This window comes from Panthera leo, chromosome B3, assembly GCF_018350215.1.
Source record: "Panthera leo isolate Ple1 chromosome B3, P.leo_Ple1_pat1.1, whole genome shotgun sequence".
NCBI classification, from domain to species: Eukaryota; Metazoa; Chordata; class Mammalia; order Carnivora; family Felidae; genus Panthera; species Panthera leo.
In genome coordinates, this window is record NC_056684.1 from 83,204,095 (window position 1) to 83,229,520 (window position 25,426).

The window sequence follows — 25,426 nt, forward strand, 5'->3', positions numbered from 1 at the left end:
TTGGGGGTGGCGTCTCAGCTGGAATTAGTTTGTTAACGACCAGAGAGGCCACTGATAGTGACACCACAGATCCCGGCCTCCGTTCCTCTGTCCTGTCAAAGCCTGTTTCTGAGTTGCCTTGTCTCACAGCCTACCTCCCCCAAAATTCAGGTAGCTCCTTAACGGATTCTTTTCTCTCCCAGTTTACCATGTCCTTAGTTTCAACCAGGCTATTTGCTGATCCCTTCTATCCTGAACTTTTTGTTCTCATTCTTTTTTTTTTTTTTTTTTAGCACCCCAGCTCTTACAGATACTTCAGTGCCACTGTAAAGAATTCCTCACCGTTGTGTCCCACTCTGCTTTCCCAGTTCCAAGTTCATGCCACTGACAGGTGGAAGAAGGTGGAGCAGCGAAGGCACATTTAAATTCCCAGATGGCTTTCACCATAGCACCCTCCTCTCTATAAAGATCAGGAACCAAGCAGAGAATGTATCATTGCCCCTGCCCTGTCTCTCCATAGTGGGACCACCTCAGCCACTTCTCATCCTTCTGACCTCAGGATTCTCTCTGCAGAGTCCTGAGCACCTACCGGAGTCCAGGCACTCCTGGGTCAGTTCACAAACGCACTGATCGGGTTGACAAGATTTTGCTCCTCTTTCTCTCTCTCTCATACACATAACTGACCCTCTGTGGCCTGAACACAGAACTTAAAATCATTCCCATTAACTCTCATGGGGCCAGGGAATTCCAAATTGAAATCCCTAAGCAGCCCACACTAATTCTATCATACCCTTCAGCTGTTGACAATGGTGCTGCCTAACCTATTTCCTTTTTTGGTTTTCTTTTATAGCGCTCTTACTTGAATACCAAATAGGTTTTTGCTCCAAGGCACAGAAGTTGAATGACTAGTTTAGAAGAGACCATTTTAGAGGTTGGGGGTGGGGAGTAACTCTGTAAAATAGACATGGCAAGTCTCCCTCTTCTGACCAAGAGGGAACAGTGGTGCAGAAGTGTGGTGCAACGAAAGGGTACTGGACATGGAGTTGGACAACTTGGTCTCCAATCCAATTTCTGCTACAAACTATGCATCTTGGGCCCAAGCTGGGTGAGCCCTGGTTCCTCCACCTCTGACACCACTGACATGGATCCAGGGGCACCTGACAAGGATGTTTCCAAGATTAAATTAAAAAAACATGCAACACACTCAGGGCACCTTTATGGCTCAGTCAGTTGAGCTGAGCACCCGACTCTTGATTTCGGCTCAGGTCACGATCCCAGGGTTGTGGGATCGAGCCCCATGTCAGGGTCTGTGCTGAGCAAGGGAGCAAGGAAGCAAGGAGCCTGCTCAAGATTCTCTCTCTCTCTCTCTCTCTCTCTGCCCCTCTCCCCCAGTCTCTCTCTCTCTCAAATACATAAATTTTTAAAAACCCTCAAATCTTTTTCTTAAGTTGCTACCAGGATCTGAAATTCTCCTGATTTTCCTCCTGCCTCACTGGCTGGTCCACCTCAGTCTTTGCTGGTTCCTCATTTGCCAATGTCTAAAGATTCAACCCTTAGATTTCTGCTTTCCATCTCTACTTACTCCCTTGGTGATCTTATCCAGTCACACGGTTTATAATACCATCTGTAGGCTGATGACTTGTACATTCCTATCTCTAGCCCAGAACTCTCCCCCTGAACTCTTGACTCCTATTTCCACCTGACTACTTATCATCTCAGCTTAGGTGACAAACAGGCATCTCAAACTATACTTTCCAACCCCACTCTCCTGCGGCCTTTCCTTGTTCAGTAAATGGCAATTCCATCCTTCTAGTTGACTGGATCCAAAGTCATGTAGTCACCCATGACTCATCTTTTTCACACCTCCTATCCATTCCATCAGCAAATCCTGGAATGGATAGGAAGTTAGGAAGTTCTAACTTCAAAAGATATCCTGAAACAGATGGCTTTTCACCACCTCCACTGTTACCACCCTGACGCAAACCAACAGCATATCTTACCTGGATTCTTGCTAGCGTTTCCTAAGTAGTCTCCTTGGCTCTGGCCTTGCCCCTTCCACCCTCCTCAGGCTATTTTCAACACAACAGACACAGGGATCCTGTTAAAACCTAAATTAGATCATGTCAGGGGCTCCTGGGTATCTCAGTCGGTTCAGGGCCCTACTTCGGCCATGAAGCATGATCCCACGCTTCGTAGGTTCGAGCCCCGCATCGGGCTCTGTGCTGACAGCTCAGAGCCCGGAGCCTGCTTCAGATTCTGTGTCTCCTTCTCTCTCTGCCCCTCCCCTGCTTGCACTCTGTCTGTCTCCCAAAGATAAAATAAAACATTAAAAAAAATTTTAATTAGATCATGCCATTCCTCTTCACAAAACTGTCCCAATTTCTACCTATCACATTCAGAGAAATAACTGTAATATATCACTTACTAAAATATGGGGGGGATCAGACCAGTGCCTGCTTCATAGAGTTGTTGTGAGGAGTAAGAGTCACCATGTGTAAAGCAGTTAGAACTAATACTATTGGGTGTTTACCACAGAGCAAGCACTGGCCTAAATACTTTATATATATTAACTCATTATGTATCAGCTCATTAATTCTCATAAGAATTCTGAAGTATGTACTATTACTATACCCACCATACAGCTCAGGAAATCTCATTACAGAGAGGTTAAATAACTCCCCCCAGGTCACACAGCTGGTGAGCGGCAGAACTGGGCCTCCACTCCAGGCAGTGGGCCTCCAAAGCCTGTGCTTTCACTACCCTGCCTTCTGTCTGTCACACAAGACGACTTAGATGCTGAATAATATCTTTAGATATGATGCTGAATAATATCCCATCATACAGAGGGACCATTATTTTACTTAACCAATTCTCACTAAGTCCTCAGATCATTCCAGAGCTTCTCACTCAAGCTACTAAATTCATTTACTCAATAAATATTACTGAATGACAATATACTAGGCACTGGGTACACACACAGTGAGCAACCAAAAAACGGCCACAAAACTGTTGTCAGGAAGCTTTCATTTTTTAGAAGTACTTTGTATAATGGAAGGATCGCTAGAGGTCTGATTTGCTTAATGACTTGATTGTTCTCTGCTGAGGTGATCAGACTCAGCTTTATTCATTTGACACATCTCTTGGGCAAGGCACTTAGCTAAATTCTGTGGGAGGAACAAAAATGATTTAGAAACGGACCTTGCTCTCAGGAGGTTGTACATTAACATGTGCCCAAGTATCTCCAGGCAGCAGGTCTTGTAGAACTTGTTTCTGGGTCTATCCTGTGCCTTTTTCATTTGCATACCCGTCATTAAACATCTAAGCTCCCCAAAGGGGTAGAACATTCATGTGGTTTCCTTCATCTCTTCCCACAGAGCCTAGAAGAGTGCTTTGAAAAAAGTAGCTTCACAAATTTATTTTCTTTACAGAGTGTCAAGTTCTAGAATGATTCCTCAAAAAACTAGTTGGCCACAAATTTGATCCCCTCATTGTTGTGCCTTTATTAAAGCCACAGGAATTTACTCCAACAAAAGACAGAAGAAGAAAAGAACTAAGACTGTAAGGTACCTTTTTATAATTATGAACATTTTAATTATTGCCTCCCTGCCTAGTTTAACCATTTAGCCACTGCGATGGAGGAACCCATCAAATGAATGCTTGCTTCAAAGTACAAAAGGTGAATCATCTCACATTCGCACACACACACAACGCATGCACATGCGACTCTTCAATGATTTCCCATCATTCTTGAGGAAAAAATAACCAAATCCTCAGCAAGGCCTCCAATGCACAAGGCCCCAAGGGGCCCGGCTATGCCTGCCTGTTCAGTCCGGCCTCACATGGTACCACAACGAATCTTGCTTTCTGCACACCAACTATAGGGCATGGCTGTGGTTCTCCAAACAAGCCTGCTCCAATCTGCCATAGGACTTTTGCATGTGCAATTTCCTTTTCCTAGAAAGCATTTTTTTCTCCAACCTTCAGATTCAACTCAATCAATACTTCCTTGGGCAAGCTGCACTAGCCCAGGGCCCCAGACTCCACCTGGCATCATACCTTCTCAGAGCATCAGTACCTACCTCTCCTTCAGGCTCCTATTCATTTGTTCAGTCAACCCAGTTGTAATTTTACTTGTATATGTGGAAATATGTCATTAATGTCTCTCTCTCTCCTCCACTAAACTCTATGCCTCATGAGTGCAAGAACCACTTCTGGTTTTGCTCACCATTGTATATCCAGAGTTGAGCACAGTGCTAGAAACCTTAAACAGTGATCATTCATTCAACAAATATATAATGAGCATGTGTTGTGTGCCCAGTCTTGTTCTGTGTGCTGGGAATATAACAGTGAACAAACCTAAATCCCTGCCTTTTTGGAACTTACATTCTAGTTTTGGAGGAGAGACAGTAAGCAAATAAACAAAGATGATTTCAGGGCATAAGTGGGATCAGGATATGACCACTGGGGATGGGGTGGAATACTATCTCAGACAATGACCAGGGAAGGCCTCTATCAAGAAGTAACATGTGAGCAGTCTTGAGTATTTTGACAGGGGGCTGGATTTTCAGTGCAAAAATTTTCCCAAAAATTGGGATAGTCCCAGGCAAACCAGAATAATCAACAGATCACCCTGGCAGAGAATACCGCTGAGGGCCTGGCTGCCTGCCTTCAGCCACTTACCCAGGAATACGTTTCTCTCACACCTTCTAAATCTCTTTTCCAGAAACACTTACTTTTTTGAGAAATTATTACAGCTTAGAACTTAATACTTTGTAATGTTATGAGAGGCTTCCCAGGAATCCACCCCCAACTCAGTTTAGGAATGATCTTGTCTTTGGGATTCCCAGACAGGTCAGGCCCCTTCCTGCAGCCCTCCAGCTTTTGGAGACCCATATTTGGATTTCCATTTGGGTGAAATCCTCCCACTAGGGAAAGCTCATTTCCTCCCTCCTTCTGGCTCACACTTCCAGCCTGGAACCTTCCCTTACAATATCCCTTGGCAGACTCCTTCTGCACTCCCTCCTGGCTGGCTGTGCTTCCAACAAGTTCCACTCAATAGCAAACTACCTGTAATAAACCACAGAGTGGCAGATCCCTACCCAGTGGTATTCCCCCTCCTTTGGGCCTCAACAATTTGTGGCTGACCCCTTGGCACAGGTCCTAATTCTTCCCCATTCTAAATGGTCTAAACTACCTCTTTAATGGATTTCAAAAACGGTTCACTGGCTGACCTTGTTTTTTGTTTCATCTCCAATCAAATTCCTAAGCCATTAAGAGCTTCTCTTTTTCTGATACACTCTTTCCCACCTTCCCTCTCTCTGGCCTTCTCACCTTGCCTCTCCACCTCGTCCAACAGATCTGAGTGTCCCCAGCACTGTAGAGCCAAACCCACAGGGTTCTGGTCCCAACTCTCCTCTCACCAACTATGTGGACATTATCACCTACCTCATTGGGTTGTTAGGAGGATAAAAGAGTTAATTTACATTAAGCACCTAGAACAGTAGTTCACAGTAGGCCTTCATGTGGACATACTGAACAGATGAAATGTTGGCTCTTATCACTGATCCGGAGGTCTAAGGGCCCTTTGTGCCCTGCTCCGAGACTAAGTGGCGGCCTTTTACGGTTTTAGTTGGAGACAAAACACCCTTCTTTTTTTTTTTTTTTTTTTAATTTTTTTTTTTATCGTTTTTTTATTTATTTTTGAGACAGAGAGAGGCAGAGCATGAACGGGGAGGGGCAGAGAGAGAGGGAGACACAGAATCGGAAGCAGGCTCCAGGCTCTGAGCCATCAGCCCAGAGCCCGATGCGGGGCTCGAACTCACGGACCGCGAGATCGTGACCTGAGCTGAAGTCGGCCGCTTAACCGACTGAGCCACCCAGGCGCCCCAAAACACCCTTCTACCCAGATGCCTCCCCGCCAGATTTAGAACCCCTACAACTAGTATCTGTATTTAACAGAGCACATGGGGAAGAGGGGAAACATTGTAACAATCATCCCCTTCTTTTCCAGCAGAGTTTATCAGATGAAATGGAAAAAGAATACTGAGGACTAAAGCTGGATGGGAAGGACAGAATGTGTGGCTTGTTTGGAAGAGAAGGTGAGGCCCTATAAGGAGGAACATCATGAGGGCCCTGCGCTGGAGAAAAACCGAAGCGGAGGGCATGCAGAACCCAAAGGGTGTGGAGAGAAGAGATACAAAGACAAAATTCATCTAGGTTGACGGAACAAAGGCCTTTTCTAAATCAACACACCTCTCCTCTCCAGTTCTGCCCCAGTCAAGACCGGGCTGCTTACTCTTACTGCAGGCATCCTGGCCAAGAGAAAAAAGCCTGGATGTCCAAGCCAGCATAAACTGAAAGAAAATTCCAATTCTGCCATTTACTTATTGACAAAGTTAATTAACCTCTCTAAACCTCCTCCGTAAAAAACAACATAAAAACAAACAAACAAAAAACTCTCAAAGAGTCAAGTCGTGAGGATTACACAAGGTAAAGCCTGTGCAATGCCGGATTACCGCTAGCTCCTAAAGGTGCTCAAATCATTCAGCTTCGTCTAACCATTACCCCAGTGCAGGCCCTCAGTACACTCGGCTTTCTCAGCACAAACTCAGTCCATAACCTCTTGCACACTTTCATGTCTAGTTTTTGCATGCGATTTATCACATTTGATTCAATTCAACAAAGACTGTGTAGAATGCCAAGCACTGAACTGAGTGCTAGGGATGCAACAGGATCAAATCCCTTCCCGCCTAAACTTGTAGCCTACAGGTGATTAAATATGTCGTTCCCTCAGTAATGAGCACTCCAATAAGGGAAATACAAGGCCTGTCGGAACACACAGAGCTCTCATATCACATAACAAGTGCATTCGTAAAATCCATGTCACTTAGGCTGTGTCAAGACTCAGCCATCAAGTACATCCACAATAGACATCTGCACGGACATCGCAGTGGAGTTAATTTTTATGTTGAAAGTAGTTCCAAAGTTGGCACTTAATTGAAAACTACATAAACGATCGCCTTAAAAAACAACAACCATATTACCAATAAAACACAGTACACACAGTTTTTATGTATAACCATGCCTAGTTACGTGTAGGTAAATATGTAAAAATCTATGATAATAAAGAACATTTAATAAGGAAGAAATATGTAAAATATAATTCTAAACTTATTATATAGAAGAAACCATAAATTGAATTAGATTGCAAAATCAGTGTTCTTCATGTAAAAACTTTTGGTAAAAATGCATGTTTATTTCTTTTTTTTTTTTAACCTTTATTTTTTTTTAAACTTTTTTAACATTTATTTATTTTTGAGACAGAGAGAGACAGAGCATGAACGGGGGAGGGTCAGAGAGAGGGAGACACAGAATCCGAAGCAGGCTCCAGGCCCTGAGGTGTCAGCACAGAGCCCAACGCGGGGCTCGAACTCACAAACCACGAGATGGTGACCTGAGCCGAAGTCGGATGCCCAACCGACTGAGCCACCCAGGCGCCCCACCTTTATTTATTTTTGAGACAGAGAGACAGAGCATGAACGGGGGAGGGGCAGAGAGAGAGGGAGACACAGAATCCGAAGCAGGCTCCAGGCCCTGAACCATCAGCCCAGAGCCCGACGCGGGGCTTGAACTCACGGACCGCAAGATCGTGACCTGAGCTGAAGTCAGACGCTCAACCGACTGAGCCACCCAGGCACCCCTTAATGCTTGTTTATTTCTGATAAATGAAGTCCTAAGGGGCCAGGGTACAGCTGCAATACAATGCACATTCACACCTTTCAACCACCCTGGGCTTTTCTCAAAAAATATACATAAGGGCAACTGCCTCAAGAAATTCATCCTTTGATTCTTGTAGGATCTGGCTGACTTTACAAAGTAAAGAAAGAAAACTAGCCCCAAACCTTATTAGCCTTATATCCTTGGACAAATGATAGAATCATAAACTCTCTAGGTTTTAAGAGAACTTAAAGATCACTAGCCCAACCTCTCATTTAGATATTTCAGTTTCTCCCAAGGGATCAAACAGCCTCTACTTAGATCATTCCAGGAGCTAGAAACCACCCATTCCACCTAGGAAAACCTCCAGCAAGAGGTAATTTAAACAATTACTTCAAAGGTTTAATACATCAAAATAATGTGTTGCATCAGGATCTTCCTGGTGTTGCTTCCCTTTAAAAATATTATGAAGAGGGCACCTGGGTGGCTCAGTTGGTTGAGCATCTGGCTTTTGACTTCAGCTCAGGTCATGATCTCAGTGTTCATGAGATCGAGCCCCACATCTGGCCCTGCACTGTCAGCACAGAGCCTGTTTGGGATTCTCTCTCTCTCTCTCTCTCTCTCTCTCTGCCTCTCCCCTGCTTGAGCTTTCTCTCTCTCTCTCTCTCAAAAATAAATAAACGTTAAAAAATATTATGAAGAATTTACTCTGCAATATCCTTAGTATATAAAAGGGTCACACAAACTGAGAAATCACTAAGATCTCAATAAATAAAAAGATAAACAGATAATCACAACATTTGTATTAAAAGGTTCAGTCTAGCTCATTTAGTAGGCAAAAAAAATCACATCTTAATCCATTAAATAACAAAAGTTACGAAAATTATAATATGCAATATTAGCAAAGGAACAATGAAACACACTTAGAAACCGGTAGAAAAATTGTAGAGTGCAAAAAAAAAAAAAAAAAAATTGTAGAGTGCTACAAGTTCTATGTATTTCAATTTGACAATACTCGTTTGTCAAAGAATAAAAACCAAGAGCACCTGAGGGGTTTTTTGTTTGTTTTTTGTTTTTTGTTTCGCCCTAAATCATAGCTGAGCCAACGAATCTACCAGGCAAGGGAATACACACCAATGGAGACATTTGCAGAATAGTACCCTAAAGGAAAAGTCAGGGTTTTGTTCTGTTTTCTTTTCTTTTAAGTGCTAGGAAGGAGGAATGCCAGGTGGTTACTCTAGTTAAGCACCAAAAACTAGCACTCTGGGTAGGCAGTTGGTTTCAACAAGTGCCATTACTCACCCCTCAGAAGAGTCTTCAGGCAGGTCCTGAGATGGGGCCTGAGTTGAGGGGGGAGGTCCCTTAGAGTTCAAGGTCCTCTATTAGCCTCAGCTGCTTAGAACCAGTTGGATGAAAGATCATTTTAGTTTTAATATTTCCTAGGCAAGTTTTGCTGTAAACCGGATTTTTTTCCTTGCGTCCATTCCTTCAACACTGCACATTAACCAACTCCATGCTGGATGCCAGCAATACGGCAATAAAGAAGGCCAGTCCAGTCCCTGCATTCATGGAAATCGCCACTTGGCAATGTGATCTCATCATGAAAATGTTTATGTTATTGGAGCGAAAAATGCCCCTTTAGGAAATGGATGCTAAGGAGATAATAAATAAAATGGTCAAATATTTATACACAAAGATACTCATTAGAGTGTTGCTTAGTCAAAAAATGGAAACAACCTAAACTTCTAACAATGTTGAAAAAATATAATACATTCATAACTTGACCAATAAAGGTTTAAGGACATGGGAAAATGTGTATGATATAACATTAAGCAAGGTAAATAACATAACACAAATTGTGGTCCCAATTGTATTGAAATGAATTTTTTTAATACGTAGGAAAATATACCTGAAATGCTAACATTATCGGTGTGTGTGTGTGTGATTATAAAGGTTTTTTCTTTATATTTTAGTTTATTTGTTTTTACAAAATCATGTATTAATTTTATAATCTAGAAAGACTTTGGCAAGCCCCCACCCCCTCCAAAACAACAAAAAATCAAGACAAAAACAAAGTAGGCAAACTGGTGTGTGCTCTCTACAAGTGGCTTAGCTCTGTGTTTGTAGTCAAGATCCTGTAACCAAGTGTTCTGCGTCTAAAGGCAAAATTTCCATGAGAATTAACTCATTTTTGTTCCTACTGACTCTATAGAAACAGTGTTCTCCATGGTTTACCCCAGATGAGCAAACAAGAGTGACACAGATTTTTCTGAAGTGGACAATGTCTGTCTCCTCTCACCCCTGATATTGTATGACCAAGGAAAAGAATCCCGCCTCTCATTTCTATGGGCCATGGTAGTTAAGGAAACTCCTTCGAATACATTCTCCTCTTGAACCTCATAGCAACCCGAAGTGCGAGGAAGCTCAATGATGTTAGTCACACTGCCCAGAGTCACTGGCAATGACCAAAGCCTCAAGATTCAGAGGTGGGCCTAGTGCTTGGGGTCCGGCCCTTGTGCACCGCACCAGCAGGACCCTCATCCATGGCAGGCATCCAAGGACACCCTCGGTGTATTTGAGGAGGACTAGCCAGTTATTCAGCGAACACTGGTCTTACTGTAAGCTCAGCTGTGTCCATTTAAAGCCTACCAAAAAGGTAACAGCTGTGTAGACAGTGGGACAATTTCACCTATTAATATAAACTCTCCCTCCCCCAGAGCAACCCCCCCCCCTCACTCCCAGGACCCCTTTTTCCCTCTGTAACTGGTCTTCCCAGTGAACACAGGAGAACAGAAGACGATGCTAAAATAGGCTATTCCAGCAATAAAATTTATTTACCCAAGAACTAAGTACTTCTACGTCTAAGGTACAGCCAACTGCTTTCTTACCAAAGGATAAAATACCTAAACATACACTTTGATTTCCTCATCTGTCAAATGGATTGAACAGCGCCTGCCCTTCCTATCTTTCCCATGTCACGGGGTTGTTTTAGGGATCAGATGAAACAAAGAGAGTGCGAGAGCGCCCGTAGACTACTAGATGGCTCTTTACTTAGGTAAGATGCTGTTAAGTGCAAACCCAGAGGCCGGGCCTCCGGCCGCAGTGGACACCCCCAGGAGCAAGAAGAGGCTAAGCCCTGCACCCATGCGAACCTAACGTGATTCTGGCGGCCCCTGCCTAGCAGAAACTGCCGGGCGCTCTCGCTGCGAATCAAAGATCACAGCCCCACAGCGGCCATAAAGCCGTAAAGAAGATCAAAATCGGCACCCAGCGACCAGCCCGGGGGTGAAGTCCTCGGCGGGCGCGCGGCGCGCCCCCGCGCAGCTGCCCGCGAAGAACCACAAGGGCGCGCAGGCGGCGCGGGCTTGGCCCCTCCTTCCCCCTCCCACCCACCCCCGCCAGGCCCGGCCCGGCTCGGCTCGCCGCTCACGTAGCGAGAGCGTGAGTCAGCGCGCTCGGCCGCACCCCTAAGCCCGGGGAGAGTTCCCTGGAACCGCGCCGGCCAGCCGCACGTCCCGCCGCCCAGCTCCGCGGGCCGATCCGCCGAGCTGTTCTCCGCGTGGGCGGCCGAGGCGGAGCGAGGGGCCCCGGGGGTAGCCGTCGGGAAAGCCACGCGGCCGTGGGGTTGGCCTTCCCTCCGCCGAGCGCCCCCTCGGCGCTGGCCTGGCGGGAAGGAGGGGCGGCAGGGTGAAGGGAAGGACAGAGCCTTGGACGGTGGTCCTTCCCCAGCGGGAACTCGACCTTCTTGTCCCTGTGTGCTTTCCTCTGAGCCGCACACTCGCCTGCTCACGTTTGGCCCGACTTGCTTGTTCCTCCCCGCCTGGGCTGTGGGGCCCAGCTGCGGGGGCTCCTGCCGGGGCAGACTGGGGGAGGGGGGCTGGGGTGAATACATTAGGGGGGAGGGGGAAGTCCCTTATCAACCTAATCGCACAGGCAGCCGGGGCTTAGTGGAGATGGCCTGCATTTCCTCAAATCTGCACCTGTTTAGTTACAACCACCAACTTTATAAGAGGAAATTGCCTACGTGCCTGACGGCTGAAGGACAGAATTAGAAGTACTCTTGACTGAACGTGTGAACACAGCAGTGCCTCCTGTTCAGCCCTAGACCTACAGGGTTGCAAAACTGGGCCTCCTGAGGGCAGAAAAAAGTCAAGTCCTCCTTTGCCCTTTGGTAAAATATTCTTTCCCAAATAGGGCAAGTTATAAAGCTTTCCTGTTCATGGATCTGTGATGTGCCTTTGTCATCTTTGAAAGCCTGTAAGCCATGGGGTAGCCGTGTTATGGGGAGAGGGCAGGAGAAAGGATGCTTATGAGGGGAAAGAGCTAGATGGGGAAGAGAAAGAGGAAATGTGAATTAGGAAAGGAGCACTGAACAAAGAGTAAAATGATAAACACAGTATTATTGAGCCCCTAAGGGAGGTGAGGCATGCTTGGGCACTGGAATGCAAAATAAGCGGCCCCCCATGGTCCCTACTCTCAAGGGTACCGTTGAGAGTGAACATCAACCGAGTAGAGAGTGAAACATACGGGAGAATTAGTGTAATGGTTCAACACCCGCACTCGGAGCCTGGCCGTCCGAGTTCCCATGTCAGCTCTGCAGCTTTCGGAGCCAACAGATGCCTTCAACGCCCTTCACCGTCCTTGTTTGAGAAATGAGAATGGTAAAAACAATACTTTTTAGGACTTTGCGGAGAACTAAATACATTAATACAAGCAAAGCACTTGAACAATGCCCTGGGTTCACTAGGCACTCAATAAATATTGTTTACAAAAAAAAAAAAAGAAAATGAAGGAAGGAGACACCAGCAAGGTACAGCAAGGTACACCGAGTATGTGCTGCAGAACTCCAGAAGGTACATACACAGAAATGGGAATGGAACTTTCCAGGGCTCTGCAATGTGGGAGTCCTGAGTATATCTATGTTAATGTTGTTCATAATAGCAAAAAACTGAAAATTTAAGTGCACTTATTTATAAAACGTACATTCATACAATGGAGTAATATGAGAGCCATTAAAAGGATTCCATCACATCTATGTGTGTCAAAATGGGTAAATCTCAAAAATATATTGACTGAAAAACAGTTGAGTTGCAAAATAATGCACGCAGCGTGATCCCACTTCTATAAAGCATGCCCACACAAAAAGTCCATATATATAATATTTATGTGAATTTTTTAATGCTGGAAGAAAACACACCAAACTTACATGTAAGTGAGCTATGGAACGTCACTCAGTAAGTGAACAGTAAAGATAGAAATGGAAGCATATCCAACTCCCATCAGTGAATGCCTGCTCTTCTCCTGAGCCTCTGCTGAGGACACTTTGGTGGATGTCACCCTCTCTAGAAGCAGCTCGATGTAATGGTCAAGAATCCAGCGTTTGTAGTCACTCAGATGGAGGCTCAAGTTTGCCAACAGCTACAATTTGGGGCAAGCTACCCAACTTCTCTGAGCCTGTTTTCTCTTTTCTGAAAGGAGGAGAACAATGGCACTGGGGGTGGGGGGGAGGTACAGAATGGGAGCCCTCCATCAGTTGTGGCTAGATGTGGATCAGGAAGAGAAGTCTTATTTCTTCTCTTATGGCTGTCCTTTACCCTAGTAAAGGGTTAAATAGCTGTGTAGAAAAAGGATGAAAGCCTTTTGCCTCAGTCACGTGGGACTGAACTTGATATTGACATTCTAAGAGAGTTTTCAGGCCTAGGAACAGTTGTTTGAAGAATGCCCATCCCCCCCCTTAAAGAACCCGTTGTTTTTGTTCCTTAATAGCCAGAATTATCCACTCAAAGCCCCCATCTCCAAACAGGATGCTCTTACATTTGAAAAATCAGTCGGACACCAGTGCCTTCTGAAGGAAGCAGACAGAATTTGTGGTTAAATGAAACACACTAAGAATTCCTTCTTTCTCCCTTGGTTGCTCTCTCTCCCTGGCACCCATAAACAAAAGCGTCTAAGGGATTTTTAATTCTGCCGTGCTGAATATCTATGATTTAAACCTGATTCCCAGCTGCTCCTTTAGAACGGGTTGCACAAAATGTTGTTCAGTCCAACCAGCCCTGGGGAGGGGTAAACACGTACTGCTGGATGGTGGGACGTGCAGAACGTCAGGGGAGCATAACCAAGCAGAGTAAAGCATGTGCTGTGACTAATAAAGGGCGACCTGGGGTGTGGCTGTCATGAGAGAAGTCACCTCCCCACAGGGCCCCAGTACCTAAGAAAGTTTGGGAAAACAGCGACTGATTCCCAGGCAGTATTTACCCAGCCAGAGTGAATGTGGCTTTAGTTATCACATTCACACTTTTTGAAGCTGCCCTCCTGTGTTTGTTCAGGAAGCGGGTGCTGCCACAGGAAGCCTAAATGATCTCTTTGGGTAAGCCCCATATCTAGGAAGCCAGCAGCCCAGCCCACAGCAAGACAGAGAAGCCTCCACCCTCAGCCCTGGCCTGAGCAGAGATGCCCAAACATTTCCCCAGGCATCCCACCCCAGCACCCCTCCCTGTCTTTTGACCAGGGTTTGCCTGGGTTATGTAGGAAGCCTCCTGGCACAGGATAACATCATTGGCATAAGCAACCTTTCCTGCATGTTCCAGGACAGCTCTGGCCCCTACACCAAATGCAGTTTCTATTATTTTTCAGAGTATTCGTGGTAGGGATTGCATTTTTTTTGTTTTTGTGCGTTTGCTTGTTTTTTGTTGTTGTTTTGCTGGTATAGATGTAACACATGCAAGTTGCAAAAAGAAACCAAAGTGAAACAGAAACATATGAAGAAGAAAATACCAACCACCCCTGTTCAAATTCGTGTCTCTCTAGAACCTGTGAAAGTGACCTGTGAATGGAAATTGGGTCATTGTAATATAATCAAGAAGAAGCTATACTGGACTAGGGTGGGCCTTAAACATAATATGTCTTGTGCTTTGATAAGAATAGGGAATTTGGCCATGACACACAGGGAGAATGCCATGTGATGACAGAAGCAGAGGCTGGAGTGTTGCAGCTGCAAACCAAGGATTGTTGGCCACCACCAGAAGCTACGAGGAGAAAAGGAAAGATCTTTCCCAAGAGTCTTCAGAGAGAACACGGTCCTGCTGACCTTGATGTCAGACTTCTGGCCTCCAGGACTATGAGACAATACATTTCTGTTGTTCTAAGCCACCCAGTTTGTGGTACTCTGTTAATGGCAGCCCTAGAAAACTCATACAACCCAAAACCCATCACACCCAGAGATAAACAATATTAATATTTTAATGTATGCCCTTTGATTCTTTCTATAGTCAAATTCGTCTTATGAAATAGATAGCCAATCTGTCTGTGGGAAAATTTCAGCTATACATCTCCTAATTGACTTCAGGCATCCATTGCTTTTTCAAATGACTAAGCAGCTGGGATATTACTGCGGAATATCCCCAGACTCATCCCTCCAGAGCCTAAGGCCCTAGAAAGGTCCTGATATCACCTCCAGGTGACTGTCTAAGTCATTCTGGGAAGGACTGTGCTAGCTGATCTGACTGGCAGACGTAGCCAGTAGGGCCTCTGTACCAATCACACTCTCTACCCCTGTGTTCCAGGGCACTGAGAGCTTCAACCATGAAACACTCTTGGCCCGAACTCTCCCCAGGTCCCGAGGAGAAAACTGACTACAGACCAAATTTCTTTACCTGGAAGACCAGCTGCTGTAGTTGTCAAACACCAGCCATGGGCCCAGTCACGCATACTAGAAAAGCACCCTAAGCAAAGGTTTTGGCTCCTCCTCTCCTTTTCATTACCACAAACATCTTCCCAAAATCTAAGTAAAATTCAGGTTCTGAAAACTTTCCCTGTGTACCATTTCATAAATCCATCCTCTTTCTACAGATACCCTAGCTGAGGCTTCAGATCAAGGTCAATATCAATAGTGATAAATCACGTTGATAGTATGTACCCTTGATAGGATGTGCCAAAAATTACACAATTTGCCTCTGTTAATCTTGTAACCAAGAACCAAACCCTATCTAATTGTTAGGAAAAACATCAGACGTACCCAAGGTGAGAGACATTCTACAAAACACCCAAACAGTACTCCTCAAAACTGTCAAGATCGTCAAAAACAAGGGAAGTTTGAGAAATTGTAATAGCCAAAACGAATCTAAGGAGACATGGTGATTAAATATAATGTGGCATCCCGGGTAGATCCTGGAACAGGAAAAAAAAAAAAAGGACATTATATAAACACTAATGTAATCTGGATCAAATATGATCTTTAGTTAAGAATAATGGATCAATAATGGATCAATATGGGCTTATTAATTGTAATAAATATGCCACACAAACGAATATGTTAATAATAGGGGAAACTAGGTGGGGTGCTATATGGGAACTCTCTGGACTATCTTTGTAATTTTTTTCTAAGTCTAAAATCATGCTAAAAAATAAGTTTATTTTAAAAAAGAATAAAGAAAAGGAAATTTTGTGGGGCACCTGGGTGGCTCAGTCGGTTAAGCCTCTGTCTCTTGGTTTTCAGCTTAGGTCATGATCTCACAGTTTCGTGAGTTCAAGCCCCATGTCGGGCTCTGCACTGACAGTGTGGAGGCTGCTTGGGATTCTCTTTCCCTTTCTCTCTCTGCCCTTCTCCTGCTCACGTGTTGTCTCTATCTCTCTCAATATAAATAAATAAACTTGAAAAAAAAAAAAAAAGGGAAATTGTGTGCATAGGGCAAGGAGCTGCCTGTGGGTAAAGGTAAGGGTGAGGATGAATTATCAGGAGTATTATATCCCCTCCTGTCCTGAAAAACCAAAACACCATTAATCCCACCTACTCCTACCTTCCAAACACCAACAAGGGTGTCTAGAATTCAAAGAATTCATGGCTTTTCCAACAAAAGGTTTTATTTCAGAAAAGTAAAAACAAATCAACAGCATATAGGGTACTTGTTTACTACATTAAAATTGATAATAATATGGTCCTAAATTTTTCTTACCACTTTATTTACCACTACCCACCCTGCGTAAATCCCATATTTTAGTCAAACTGTTCTAGACTGGTAGTTCCCAAACTTTGTTATGCATCCAAATCATCTGGCAGGCTTATTGAACAGAGATTTCTGAGTTCCACCCCTAGAGTTTTTTATTCATTAGGTCCAGAGTGGGGCCTGAGAATTTTCTTTTTTTTTTTTAATATTTATTTTTTGAGAGAGAGCATAAGCGGGGAGGGGCAGAGAAAGAGATGGGGACAGAGGATCTGCAGCTGGCTCTGCGCCGACAGGCTGGCAGCAGCGAGCCTGACATGGGGCTCGAACTCACGAAACGAACTATGAGATCATAGCCTGAACTGAAGTAGGACACTCAACTGACTGAGCCACTCAGGCGCCTCAAGAATTTTCATTTCTAACTAGTTTCTAGGTGATGTTGATGCTGCTGGTCTGGGGACTACAGTTAGAGAACTAATGGTCTAGAATTATCTTCTTTATCTACACAACATTTTTCCTTCTTATAATGGTGCCTTTGCACATTTAGAGTACTATCTGGAAGGCAATCAACATATTTAGTACTAGACATGCCAATAGATTTTTAGGCTACAACAGTGAACCAAAACAACAACAACAACAACAGCACAAAAAACAACTGAGGTTCCTATCCTCCTGGAACTTACATTCTAGGAGTCAGACAGGCAATCAAGCAATCATTAAGAGAATTATAGTCTATGGAAAGTGCTCTGAAGGAAATAAACAGGGTTATACAACAACAACTAATTAAGAGTAGGAAGTATATGAACATATCTTGGATACCTGATCACCATCCATTCTCCCCATTTTCCATGCTTACACTTACCATGAATTTTTCAGCAACGTTGGGTGGATGGGATTGACCCCATCCATAGCTCCATAAGTGGACTCTAACTGGCTTAAACCAATTAGCACAGCAATCTTCCTGGCCCCAATGGTGTGATAGATGCTGTGGTGCCCAGTTCAGATGTGCTTTGCCAGGCAGCACACATATCCCCCAGGTGCTGTATTGACTGCTAAAGGCACACACCTGCCCTTTGTCTCCAGAGAATTCATTGCCCTGGCTGATGGGATCAGCCCAACCTGGGAGCAGTCCTCAGCCAACAACTGACTGATACATAGACACAAAAAGCTACATTACCCTTCGGGTGCCTGGATGGCTCAGTGGGTTAAGTGATCGACTTCAGCTCAGGTCATGATCTCATGGTTCATGGGTCTGAGCCCCACACAGGGCTCTGTGCTAACAGTTCAGAGCCTGGAGCTTCAGGTTCTGTGTCTCCCTCTCTCTCTGCCTGCACCCCACCCCCTTTGATACTCTGTCCCTCTCTCTCAAAAATAAACAAACACTAAAAAAAAAAAAGCTACATTATCCTTGCATTGTGGTTTATGGTCCCTGTGTGCATCATGCCAAGGCTAGAATTGACCTGAGATTCTTAATTCTTCAGTATCTTTCCCTTCCTTATCCTGTTCCACTCTCTCCCTCACAAATATGTGAGGAAGGAAGGAAGGAAGGACTTTAATAGTCATCATACTGCACATTAGGTCTCCAAAACTTAATCACCTTATAACAAAGTTTGTATTCTGACCAGCATTTCCCCACCTCTCCCACCCTCCAGCCCCAGATAACCAGCACTCTACTCCCTGTCTCTCTGAGTCTGACTTACTTAGATTCTACATCTAAGTGAGATCATGCAGTATTTGTCTTTGTCTGGTTTATTTCATTCAGTAGAACATCCTCCAAAATCATCTATGTTGTCGCAAATGGCAAGATGTCCTTTTTTTAAAATGTAATTTTTATTTTAAAGATTTTACTTTTTTTTAAGTAATATTTACATCTATATCAAGAGCTCATCTTTACATGAGATCAAGAGCCACATGCTCCATTGACTGAGCCAGCCAGGTGCCCCCAGATGTCCTTCTTTTTTAAGACTGAATAATAGTCTACATCTTCTTTATCCATTCATCCACTGACAGATAAGTAGACTGTTTCCATACGTTGGCTACCTGAATGACACTGCAATGAACATGGGACTACAGATACCTTTTCAAGATAGTGATTTCATTCCCTTTGGATATATACACAGAATTAGGATTGCTGGCTTATATGGTAGTTCTTCTTTTAATTTTTTGAGGAAACTCTGTACAGTTTTCCATAATGACTGTATAAATTTACACTCTCACCAACTATGTTTAAGTGTTCTCTTTTCTCCACATGCTCAACACCACTTGTTATCTTTTTACTTTTATAATAGCCATCCTAATAGGTGCAACATGATATCTCATTGTGGTTTTGATTTGTATTTCCATGATGGTTAGTGATGTTGAGCTTCTTTTCATGTACCTGTTGGCCATTTGTATGTCTTTTGGAAAAATGCCTGTTCAGGTCCTTTGACCAGTTTTTAGTCAGGTTATTTGTTTTGTTGTTGTTGTTGTTGTTGTTGTTTCCTGCTGAGTTGTTTGAATTCCTTACATATTTTGGATATTAACCTCTTAGCAGATACATGATTTGCAAATATTTCCCCCAATTCTGTAAGTTGCCTTTTCATTTCATTGATTGTTTCCCTTGCTGTGCAGAAACTTTTTAGTTTGATGTAGTCCCACTTGTTTATTTTTGCTTTAGTTGCCTGTGCTTTTGGTGTCAAATCGAAAAAAAATCATTGCCAAAATAAATGCTAAGGGATTTCCTCCCATGTTCTCTTCTAGTTTTCTACTTCTAGATCTCACATTGATGTTTTTAATCCATTTGAATTAATTTTTGTGTATGGTGTTATAAAATGGTCCAGTTTCATTCTTTTGCATGTGTGTATTCAGTCTTCCTGACACAATTAACTGTAGAGACTATCCTCTCCCTATTGTGTATTCTTAGCACCTTTGTTGAAGATTAGTTGACTGTGTATGAGTGGGTTTATTTCTGGGCTCTTGATTCTCTTCAATTAATCTATGTATCCGTTTTTATGCCTGTACCATGCTGGATTCTTTTTAATTTTTTTAAATTGTTTTTAGTGTTGACTTATTTTTTAGAGAGAGAGAGAGAGAGAACACGCAAGCAGGGGAGGGGCAGATAGAGACAGAGACACAGAATCTGAAGCAGGCACCAGGCTCAGCGCTGTCAGCACAGAGCCTGACATGAGGCTCTAACTCACAAGCCATAAGATCGTGACTTGAGCCCAAGTCAGACACTTAACTAACTAAGCCACCCAGATGCCCCATACCATGCTGTTTTGATAACTACAATTTGTAACATAATTTGAACTCAGGAAGTATGATGCCTCTAGCTTTGTTTTTCTTGCCCAAGATTGCTTTAACTATTTGGATTTTTTTTTATGGCTTCATATAAATTTTATGATTGTTTCTCATATTTTTGTGAAAAAATGTCATTAAGATTTTGATAGGAATTACATTGAATCTGTAGACCACTTGGGTTGTATGAACATTTTAACAAAATTGATACTTGCAATGCATGAAAATGGGATAACTTCCCGTTGATTGTGTCTTCTTTGGTTTCTTTCATCAGTGTTTTATAGTTTTCAGTGTACAGATCCTTCACCTTCTTGGTTAAACTTATTCCTAAGTATGTTATTCTTTTTGATGTTATTATAAATGGGATTGTCTTCTTAATGTCTTTTTAAGATAGTTTATGGTTGCTGTATAGAATGTAACTGATTTTTCTATGTTTTTATGTCTTGCAACTTTACTGAATTTATTAGTTTTAACAGTTTTTTGATGGAGTCTCTAGGGTCTTCTATATACAAGATTATGTCACCTGCAAACAGTGACAATTTTACTTCTTCCTTTCTGATTGGATGCTCTTTCTTTCTTTTTCTTTTTTTTCCTAACTGCTCTGACTAGGACTTTGAATACTATTTTAAATACAAGTGGCAAGAGTGGGCATCCTTGTCTTGTTTCTGATTTCAGAAAAAAAGCTTTCAGCTTTTCACTGTTGAATACATTAGCTGTTGGCTTCTCATATATGGCCTTTATTATATTTAGATACATTACTTTACACCTAATACATTGACAGCTTTTATCATGGAAGGATGCTCAATTTTGTCAAATGCTTTTCCTCCATCTATTGAGATGATCATATCATTTTTATCCTTTATGTTAATACCACATTTATTGATTTGCATATGTTGAACCATCCTTGCATCCCAGAGATAAATCCTACTTATCATGGTATATGATTCTTTTAATGTGCTGTTGATTTGGTTTGCTAGTATTTTGATGAGGATTTTTACATCTATGCTAATCAGGGATATTGGCCTGTAGTTTTCTTGTCATGTCTTTGTCTGTCTGAGTAAAGCTGGCTTGTGAAATGTTTGGAAATATTCCCTTCTCTTCAGTTTTTTTTTTTTTGGAGAAGTTTGAAAAAGACTGGTATTAATTTTTTTTTTTTTTTTTAATGTTTGATAGAATTCACCGGTAAGCCCCTGTGGTCTTGAGTTTTTCTTCGTTGGGAGATTTTTGATTACTGATTCACTCTCCTTACTCATTACTAATCTGTTCAGATTTTCTACTTCTTCATGATTCAGTCTTAATAGGTTGTCTATTTCTAGGAATGTATCCATTTCCTCTAGGTTATCTTATGGCTTTGTTGGTGTATAATGCTTGCAGTAATCTCTAACAATCCTTTGCATTTCTGTAGCAAAAACTGTAATGTTTCTGCTTTTTTTTTCTGAGTTAAGTCTTCTCTCTCTTTTTTGTTTGGTCTAGATAAAAATTTGTCAACTTTGTTCCTCTTTTCAAGAAAAACAACTCTTAGTTTTGTTCTTTTCTATTGTTTTCTATTGTTTTTTTTCTTTTGTATTGTTTTTCTAGTCTCTATTTCATTTGTTTCTAATCGGATCTTTGTTATTTCTGCTGCTAACTTAAGGCTTAGTTTGTTCTTTTTTTCCCCCTAGTTCCCTGAAGTTATTTAAGATCTTTCTTTTTTCTTAATTTGGTGTTTATCACTATAAACTTACCTCTTAGAAATGCTTTTACTGCTTCCCTCAAGTTTTGGTATGTTGTATTTCCATTTTCCTTTATTTCAAGATTTTTTTATTTCCCATTTGATGGCTTCTTTGATACATTGGTTGTTCAGGAGTATGCTCTTTAATTTCCACATATTGGTGAATTTCCTTTATTAGTGGTTGCTAGTTTCTTATGTGGTCAGAAGATACTTGACACTTTATAGGTATTTCTTATAGAGCACTTACACATGCATCAGACTCTGCTTTTGGAAAAATGGCCTAAGATAAACGAGCACAAGACCCATATAAGGACCATCAGAGTCAAGTTGTGTTTATCTTAGTACCCAGATGTTACATGAGTTGTTGACAGCCATTGGAAAGAAGAGAAGAATCAAGCCAACACTAAGGAAGTAGGGTGAAAAATAGAAGACAAATCTTGGTCATTTAGTTTAAACTATGGCTATGGTGTATTCTTAGGCCAGATCTATGACTGGTGATAGATAGATAGATAGATAGATAGATAGATAGATAGATAGATAGATATGTGAGACAATAAATTACATTTTTATAATATAAGTCAATTAAGCTAGAATTACTGCAAGAAAAATTATCCCTAGTGATACACTGAGGTCATCAAAGAAGGTGACTCTAAAAAGACATTTAGAATGACATTTAAAGCATGGGAAAGAGTCGTGCAAAGAGGCAGAAAAAGGAAAGGAGAAAATAACTACTGCAGAGACCATTTAGTGGGAATTTAGCAACTGGAGCAACTTAGAGGAGGCCAATGTGAGCAAGGTGGAAAAAGGTAGGACACAAGATTGGGAAGATGAGCAGAGACATCATAGGTCTTATGCAGGAAAGGTGAGTGGAACTCTAGTCAGCAAACCCTTACTCAAAGAAAAGACCTTCTCTTAACATCAAAAGATTGATCAATACTTCTTACTCAATAGTCTCCGGAGGCAAGGGAAACAAAAGCAAAAATGAACTATTGGGCCCTCATCAAGATAAAAAGCTTCTGCACAGCAAAGGAAACAATCAGCAAAACTAAGAGGCAACTAACAGAATGGGAGAAGATATTTGCAAATGGCATATCAGATAAAGGGCTAGTATCCAAAATCTATGAAGAACTTATCAAGCTCAACACCCGGAAAAACAAATAATCCAGTGAAGAAATGGGCAAAAGACATGAATAGACACTTTTCCAAAAAAGACATCCAGATGGCTAACAGACACATGAAAAAATGCTCAGCACCACTCATCATCAGGGAAATACAAATCAAAACCTCCATGAGATACCGCCTCACATCTGTCAGAATGGGTAACATTAACAACTCAGGCAACAATAGATGTTGGCAAGGATGCAGAAAAAGAGGATCTCTTTTGCACTGCTAATGGGAATCAAACTGGTGCATCTGCTCTAGAAAACTGTATGGAGGTTCCTCAAAAAATTAAAAATAGAACTACCCTACGACCCAGCAATTGCACTACTAGGTATTTATCCAAGGGATACAGGTGTGCTGTTTCGAAGGGGCACATGCACCCCAATATTTATAGCAGTGCTATTGACAATAGCCAAAGTATGGTAAGAGCCCAAATGCCGATGAACGGATAAAGAAGATGTGGTATATATATACAATGGAGTATTACTTGGCAATCAAAAAGAGGGTGGGAGGGATGGGCTAAATGGGTAAAGGGCATTAAGGAAGACACTTTGTTGGGATGAGCACTGGGTGTTATACATAGGGGATGAATCACTGGAATCTACTCTTGAAATCATTATTGCACTATATGCTGACTAACTTGGATGTAAATTAAAAAATAAATATTTTTTTAAAAAAGGACTGATGAATGATTTTACATTTAGAGAGTTTAGGTGAAAATTTTATGTTGAAAGTAAATATGACTCATTTTTTATGATTCCCCATTTTAAAGTTTTCAATTAAGCAACTACCCATTGCAGATCTCATCAGTTCAGAGCATTGTTACTCTATCCTATCATATGCATGTACTATAATCTATTTAACCTTATTGATTGTTGCCAGTGTTTCATTTAATTAACAGTGCTGCAGTGAATGACCTTGTACATACACCTTTGCAGTTATTGGAGTAAACCTGTAATTTTATAAACATACAATTTCTGAATCACAAAGAAGCCACATTCCCATTTTAAATAAATGTTGCCAATTTATTTCTAAAATTATACACTAATTTATACTCCATTTACAACAAAACTTACTGGACATTTTGTCAATTAAAAAAATACATTTTCCAATCAAATAGGCCAAAAAAATGCTTTCATTTACATTTCTTTAATTATTGAAGTGTATTTTTATTTGCATTCGTAATTTTTCTCTTATAAATACACAATTCATGTCTCTTTAAACTTCTGTTCAGTTATCTTTTTATAGACTTGTAAAATTTCTTTGGATATTATAAATATCAGCCCTTTATTTTCCATATGTGATTTAAATATTTTTCCAATTGTCATTGGTCTTTGACTTTGTTTATGGTGTGTTTTATATTTTTATGTAGTGAAAATCATTCTTTTAAAAATGCCTTTAGGTTATTTTTTTATGCTTGGAAAAGACTTTATGGCATACCTCAGAGATAATGTAGGTTCAGTTCCAGACCACTACAATAAAGCAAATATCACAACAAAGTGAGTCAAATGAATATTTTGGTTTTTCAGTAAAAGTTAGGTTTATACTACATTGTAGTCTACTAAGTATGCAATAGCATTATGTTTAAAAAAACAATGTACATACCTTAATCTATAAATAATTTCTTAAAAAATTAAGTACATAAGAAATACTTTCTTGCTAAAAAATGCTAACCATCATCTAAGCTTTCAGCGAGTTTTAATCTTTTTGCTGGTGGAGGGTCTTTCCTCCATGTTGGTGACTGCTGACTGCTGACTGTTCAGACTGCTGAAGGATGGGGTGGCTGTGGCAATTTCCTTTTTTTTTTAATTTTCAAAAACTACTTAAAAATATGGAATGCTTCACAAATGTGCGTGTCGTCTTTACGCAGGGGCCATGCTAATCTTCTCTGTATCTTTCCGATTTTAGTATATGTGCTGCCAGAGCAAGCACTGGCTGTGGCAATTTCTTAAAATAATATAATAATGAAGTTTGCCACTTGGTTGACCCTTCCTCTCCAACGATTTCTCCATAACATGCAATGCTGCTAGGTTGCATTTTACTCACAGAACTTCTTTCAAAATTAGAGTTCTCTCAAACCCTGCTGCTGTTTTATCAACTAAGTTCTAAATCCTTGGTTGTTGTTGTTTCCACAGTCTTCACAGTATCTTCAACAGAAGATTCTACCTCAAGAAACCACTTTCTTTGCTCCTCCACAAGCAACAACTCCTCACTTGTTAACATTGTATCACGAGATTACATCTGCAGTTACTCCTTCCACTGAAGTCTTGAACCCCTCAAAGTTATCCATGAGGGTTAGAATCGACTCTTCCAAATTCCTGTTAATGTTGATGTTTTGACCTTTTCCCATGAATCACAAATGGTGTCCAGAGTGGTAAATCCCTTCCAGAAGGTTTTCAATTTACTTTACCCGGATCCATCAGAGGAGTCACTGTTTATGGCAGCTGTACCCTGATGAAATGTATTTCTTAAATAATAAGACTTGAAAATCAAAATGATCCACAGGCTGCAAAATGGATGTTGTGTTAGCAGACATAAAACAACATTAATGTCGTACATCTCCATCAGAGCTCTTGGCTGACCAAGTAACTTGTCAATAAGCAGTAGCATTTTGAAAGGAATCTATTATTCTGAGCAGTAGGTC

At 41.7% G+C, this 25,426-nt stretch overlaps 1 non-coding gene across 1 annotated transcript; it reads right to left on the reverse strand.

Moving 5' to 3' along the window:
- Window positions 1–24,607: 24,607 nt before the first annotated feature.
- Window positions 24,608–24,714, reverse strand: LOC122223275. Its single transcript, XR_006204160.1, has one exon. It is a non-coding gene; the product is annotated as a U6 spliceosomal RNA (small nuclear RNA).
- Window positions 24,715–25,426: the final 712 nt, after the last annotated feature.